At 39.5% G+C, this 6,095-nt stretch overlaps 1 pseudogene; it reads right to left on the bottom strand.

Annotated features, from left to right (window-relative positions):
- Window positions 1–5,536: 5,536 nt before the first annotated feature.
- Window positions 5,537–6,095, bottom strand: part of LOC105550911 — a 12,769-nt pseudogene continuing 12,210 nt past the window's right edge.

Raw genomic sequence — 6,095 nt, 5'->3', positions numbered from 1 at the left:
GGACTCTTACTCTCTGCAAATGGAGAAATTACCTACTCCCAGATGGAGGACAGTTGGGATTAGTGGGATACTGGTGGTCAGGAAAGAGGGGTAGACTTTTCTAGGCCTGGGCAGGAATCAGAGCCCTAGGGTTTGTTCCTCTGTACTAATCAAAGCACCATGGGCCCTTCCAATCCAAGCTGCTCTCAGCATTCACCATGTGTCCCTCCCATTTGAGAATCACATTACTGACATGAATAAGATTTGAGCACAAATAATAAGAAGCAAAAGCTGTCTCTAAGTGCACTTGACAACTGTGGGAGCCTGACTTTGTTTACACTTCTACTTGGCATCCTCTGATCACTATCTGATTCAAATCTTATGTAGTTAATTTATTCTTGTGGCTTTTATTTAAATCTGTTCTGTTATGTTAAGAGGTATTCTGATTGTCCTTGACAAAGTGAAAAGATCCCAGAGTCAGGGACTGTATATTCTACTTTCTTAGAAGCTCTTTGTTTTGTCCATTTATGCATCCAGAGATACAGACATTCATTCAATACTGGCTGAATGACTATCCCTGGATCACGTGATGGAATGCAAAGAAAAACAGAAACCATTATCTTCCTCAAGATAAATAATGGGTACGAGGTGGGTATGCAAATTACTAAGGGAGGTATTCAACCAGGGAGACCCTGGAAGAGCATGCACAGGCAAGTTCCATCTTCGTGGAGGACGGCAGCAGGGCTATAGCTCTGGAGGAGCGGTTCTATCGTCTTCAGCCTTAGACAATCCTGGAACCATAACCTGTTTCTAAGATGGGCAGTCTGATGATGGAAGGGCTACCTGAATGTGGGTATGTATGTGCTTGCACATGCTTGTGTGCTTGCTTGATTCTGTCCCCTTACTGTGGTTGGCTCTGGTAGTTGTAGCTCTCCTCTCCTCTTTTTCTCTGGAAACATAAACATCTTTTTCCAACAAGAAGTCTATTCCATATTGATCCTATGGGACAGAGTTACAGTGATCATGCAATTGGTTCAAGGAGGCCTATGTGACCTGGGATTGATCAACTAGAATCCTCAGCATTCTTCCAGGACTTTGCTGGGACCAGTGGCAGAGGTTTTCTTTCTCTCTTTGTGCTTCTGTCTCCGTCCCTCTCTTCCTGAAAGAGCTAACTTTCTGAAAGTTTGGGATAGATTTAACTACCTGTATTAGTCCATTTTCATACTGCTCTCAAGAAATGCCTGAGACTGGATAATTTATAAAGAAAAAGAGGTTTAGTGGACTCGCAGTTTCACATGGCTGGGAAGGCCTCCCAATCATGGTGGAAGGTGAAGGAAGAACAGGAACACGTTCTACATGGCAGCAGGCAAGAGAGCATGTGCAGGGGAACTGCCCTTTATTCAGCATGGGAAAAACCTGCCGGCATGATTCAATTACCTCCCACCGGGTCCCTCCCATGACCCTTGGAGATTATGGGAGCTACAATTGAAGATGAGATTTGGGTGGGGACACAGCCAAACCATATTGCTCCCTAAGCCAATTTTTTAGCATGTGGGAGAGAATTGCCTGAGAATAAAATCAACTCTGAAAAGCAAAAGAGAGAGAGAGAGAGAGAGAGAGAGAGAGAGACTGAGATCTAATGATATTGTTCAAATTAATTCCTGAATCTGGACAGGAATTCTTGGTTACACAGACCAGATCGTTCTCTTTGTGCTTAAGCTGGTTTGAGTTAAATTTGTCACATGCAAATCAAGTAGTCCTAGTAACACTTTTTCTTCCACTCATCTCAGCTTTAGAATGCTCAAGGTATTCTTGGCCACTGTGAACAGAACAAGACTTTATAATTCTTTACAATGGATGTGTCCTTTGTAGCCTGCCATCGGCCTTTGTGGTGGTAGGTGAAGAGACAGGTCAAGCTCCTTGCTGAGCAACACTCAGTGGAGTGAAAGCTGGTATGGAGGTCCTTGATCTTCTAACCTACAAAGGATTTTTGAAGCATACTTTTCCCAATGTTTCTTCTGTTTCTCTTTGGACTTTTTCCCTCTTGTAAATTGATACTGAGGGTATGAAGCCAAGGAAGAACTTCATAAAAGCACTAGGTTTTTCAGGAGGGATTTCAAAGTGAAGAAGCAATTAAGCGGGTGGAGCTTGCTTGAGATGTATCAATGACCCTAGCAGGGATCAGTGGGCTTGGAGAGCCTCTGCCTCTGAGCAGCCAGAATGTTTTTCTGTGTGCTGGCACAAAAGTGTCCTGTGCACAAGTGTCCTGGTGATAATGCTGGACCAGGAGAAGGAACTAGGAAAAAAGGGGTGGTAGTCATTAGGACTAATGACTAGAATTTGGATTTTTCTTTTTCTGGGCACATGATAAAATTGCATTCCCATCACTCTTAAAGCTAGGTGTGGCTGGATGATTTACTCATAACGAAATGTGAGCAGAAGCCATGTGCCTCCTCTGGTACATCATATTTAAGAACCACTGAATGATTTCTCCACTCTTTCATGAAGACTGGTGATATTCAAGATGAGATTTTCATCAACCAGGCTGCCCCTGAATAAGTCTGTACCAGTTTCCTGAAGAAGGAAAAAGCAGCCAATTCCGATGTGAACATGAAGTGTGATCAAGAAAGAAACCATTGTTATTTTAAACCATCAATTTTTTTTTTAAATTAATGAACTTTATTTTTTAGCACAGTTTTAGATTAACAGAAGGGCCAGACACACTGGCTCATGCTTATAATTCCAGTGCTTTGGGAGGCTGAGGTGGGAGGATCCCTTGAGGCCAGGACATTAAGACCAGTCTGGGCAAAATAGCAAGACCCATCTCTACAAAATATGGAAAGAAAATTAGCTGGGTGTGGTGGCATGTGCCTGTAGCCCTAGGTATTCAGGAGGGTGAGGCAGGAAGATTGCTTGAGACCAGGAGTTTTAGTGAGTTATGATCATGCTGCTGCATTTGCACTCTAACATGCATAACAGCGTGATTTTGTCTTAAAAAAAAAGATTTACAGAAGAATTGAGCAGATAGTTCAGCGTTTCCATGTATCTCCCCTACTGACATATCCCTTATTATTGACATCATACATTAGTATAGTATATTTGTCACAATTAATGACCCAATACTGATATATTATTATTAACTAGAGTTCATAGTTTACATGGAGGTTCACTATTTGCATTGTACAATTCTGTGAGTCCCAACAAATGCATGTCATATGCCCATAATTATAGTATACAGAATCCTATTGCTGCTCTAAAAATCTCCTGTGCTTCACCTGCTAATCCCTCCCCTACCCAGAACCCCTGGCAACCACTGACCTTTTTAATGTCTATATAGTATTTCATTTCCCAGAATGTCATATAGTTGGAATCATACAGTATGTATCCCTTTCAGACTGGCTTCACTTAGTAATACACATTTAAATTCCTTTCTTGTCTTTTCATGGGTTGATAGGACTTTCTTCCTGTCACTGAATAATATTCGTTGTATAGAATATGGTTTGCTTATCCATTTACCTATTGAGTTACATCTTGGTTGCTTCCAGTTTTTGGCAATTATGAATAAAGCTGCTATAAACATTCATTTGTAGGTTTTATGTGGGCATAAGTTTTCAAGTCAGTTGGATAAATACCTAGGAGTGCGATTGTTGGATTGTACGGCAATACTATGTTTAAGCCTTGTAAGAAACCACCAGATTATCTTTCAAAGTGGCCACACCATTTTGCATTGCCACTGAATAATATTCTTGCCAATATTTGGTATTGTTAGGGTTTTTTTTTTTTTTGCCATTAGAATAGGTATTTAGTGGTATCTCATTGTTGTTTTAACTTGCGCTTCTCTAATGACATATGATGTTGAGCATATATTCATATACTTGTTTGTCATCTGTGTATCTTTTTGGTGGGGTATCTGTTCAGGTCTTTTGCCAGCTTTTAAAGTGGGTTGTTTATTTTCTTATTATTGAGTTTTAAGGTTTTTTTTTTTTTCCCTTTTGGCTACAAGGCCTTTATCAGACATGTGCTTTGTGAATATATTCTTCCAGTCTTTGGCTCATTTTTTCATTCTCTTAAAAGTATCTTTTGCAGAGCAGAAGTTTTAAATTTTAATAAAATCTAAGTTGCCAATATTTTTCTTTCATGTATTGCTCTTTTTTTTTTAATCTGAAAACTCATCTCCAAACTCAAGGTCACCTAGATTTTCTTCTACATTATCTTCTAGAAGTTTTATAGTTTTACGTTCAGGTCTATGATCCATTTTGAGGTAATATTTTGTGAAAAGTAGAAGGAAAGTCTGTATCTAGATCAATCTTTTCCTAAGGATGTCCAATGTTTTAGTACCATTTATTTAAAAATCTATGGTATCTGTTTTTTTTTGAGACAGATTCTTAGACTGTTGCCCAGGCTGGGTGCAGTGGTGTGGTGTCGGCTCACTGCAGCCTCTGCCTCCCAGGCTCAAGTGATTCTCTCACATCAGCCTCCTGAGTAGCTGGGACTACAGGTGTGTACTACCATGCCTGGCTAATTAAAAAACTTTGCAGATACACAGTCTTACTATATTGCCCAGGCTGGTCTCAGACTCCTGGGCTCAAGCCACCCTCCTATCTCAGCCTCCCAAAGTGCTGGGATTACAGGTGTGAGCCACCATGCTTTGCCTAAAAATCTACTATTTCCTCATTGAATCTCCTTTGCTCCTTTGTCAAAGATAGGTGGTCTGTCTTGCGTGGGTCTGTTTTGGACTCTTTTATGTTCCACTGATTTATTTGTCTATTCTTCCTCCAATATCATGTTGTCTTGATTACTGTACCTTTATTAGCAGTGTTAAAGTCAGGTAATATCAGCCTTTTGACTTTGTGCTTCTTTTTCAGTATCGTGTTGATTATCTTGTCTTTTGCCTTTCCATATAAACTTTAAAACTTTTTTTGATATTCACAAAATAACTTGTTAGGATTTTGATCAAGATTACATTCAATATATAGATCAGTTGGAAATAATTGACATCTTAACAATATTGGGTCTTCCTTTCTGTGAACATGGAATACATTTCCATTTATTTGGATATTTGATTTTTTTAATCAGACTTGTTTTCCCTAAATAGATTCTGTATTTATTTTATTTATTAGATTAGAACCTAATTATTTCAATTTTTTGGTGCTGACATAGATGATGTATTTTTAATTTTATAATACATTTTTTTTCCTTGTGGGTATATAGGAAAGCAATTAAATTTTTTGTATTAACCTTGTATCCTGCAATCTTGCTATAATTGCTTGTTCATTTCAAGACTTTTTTGTTTTTGTTTTTTGTTTTTTGGTCAGTTCTTTGGGATTTTCAACATGGACAATCATCACATTTGCAAACAAAGACAGTTTTATTTCTTCCTTCCTTATCTGTTTAATGTTTTTATTCTTATCTTATCGTCTTAGCTAGGACTTCTAGTATGATGCTAAATAGGGTGATGAGAGGAGACCTCTTTCCTTGTTTCTGATTTTCAGGGGAAACAATCTAGTTTCATCATTAAATATAATACTAGCTGTAGGGGTTGGCAAGCTTTCTTTTTTTTTTCCCTATTTCACTGATTTTTTATTAGAGCAAGTGTATGTTCTGTAGTGTATTTCACGCACAAGCATGAAAGATGAGGTCTCTCTCTCTCTCTCTCTACATGGACTGCTCCCGGGGTCTGGTCACAATATGCCACCACAGTGGGGGCAAATCACCTTCCTTTTGGGCAGGTGGCATTTGCTTCTGCAGCTGCTTAACCTCTCGTTTCCAGCTTTCCTTCCGCAGTTTCTTCCACCGTTTTCTCTTGACAAAGTAATCAGGGTACTCTGCCTTCTCAGAAGGATGCCAGTCTTCTAAGCACCATTCTGGTACCTTGTAGCACTCATATGTCACATAGGAGGCACCCCTAGGAGAGTCAGGGAAGATGTATGGCTGTGGATGCTGAAAGTACCAGAATTCTTCCTCAGCCTCCTTCAGCAGCTGGGTGGCCTTCATCATATCCTTTTCATTCTTATGTTCTTCAAACAAGGCTGTCATCAGATAAGCAAATTATTGGTATTTGTCGCTTTGGATGCACCACAACTCGAGGTGGTGCAGCGTCCGCTTTTTTTTTTTTT

This window comes from Mandrillus leucophaeus, unplaced genomic scaffold (assembly GCF_000951045.1).
Source record: "Mandrillus leucophaeus isolate KB7577 unplaced genomic scaffold, Mleu.le_1.0 Scaffold5, whole genome shotgun sequence".
Taxonomy (NCBI): Eukaryota; Metazoa; Chordata; class Mammalia; order Primates; family Cercopithecidae; genus Mandrillus; species Mandrillus leucophaeus.
The sequence above is the reverse complement of the archived record's forward strand: the minus strand, read 5'-3'. Positions and strand labels throughout refer to the sequence as shown.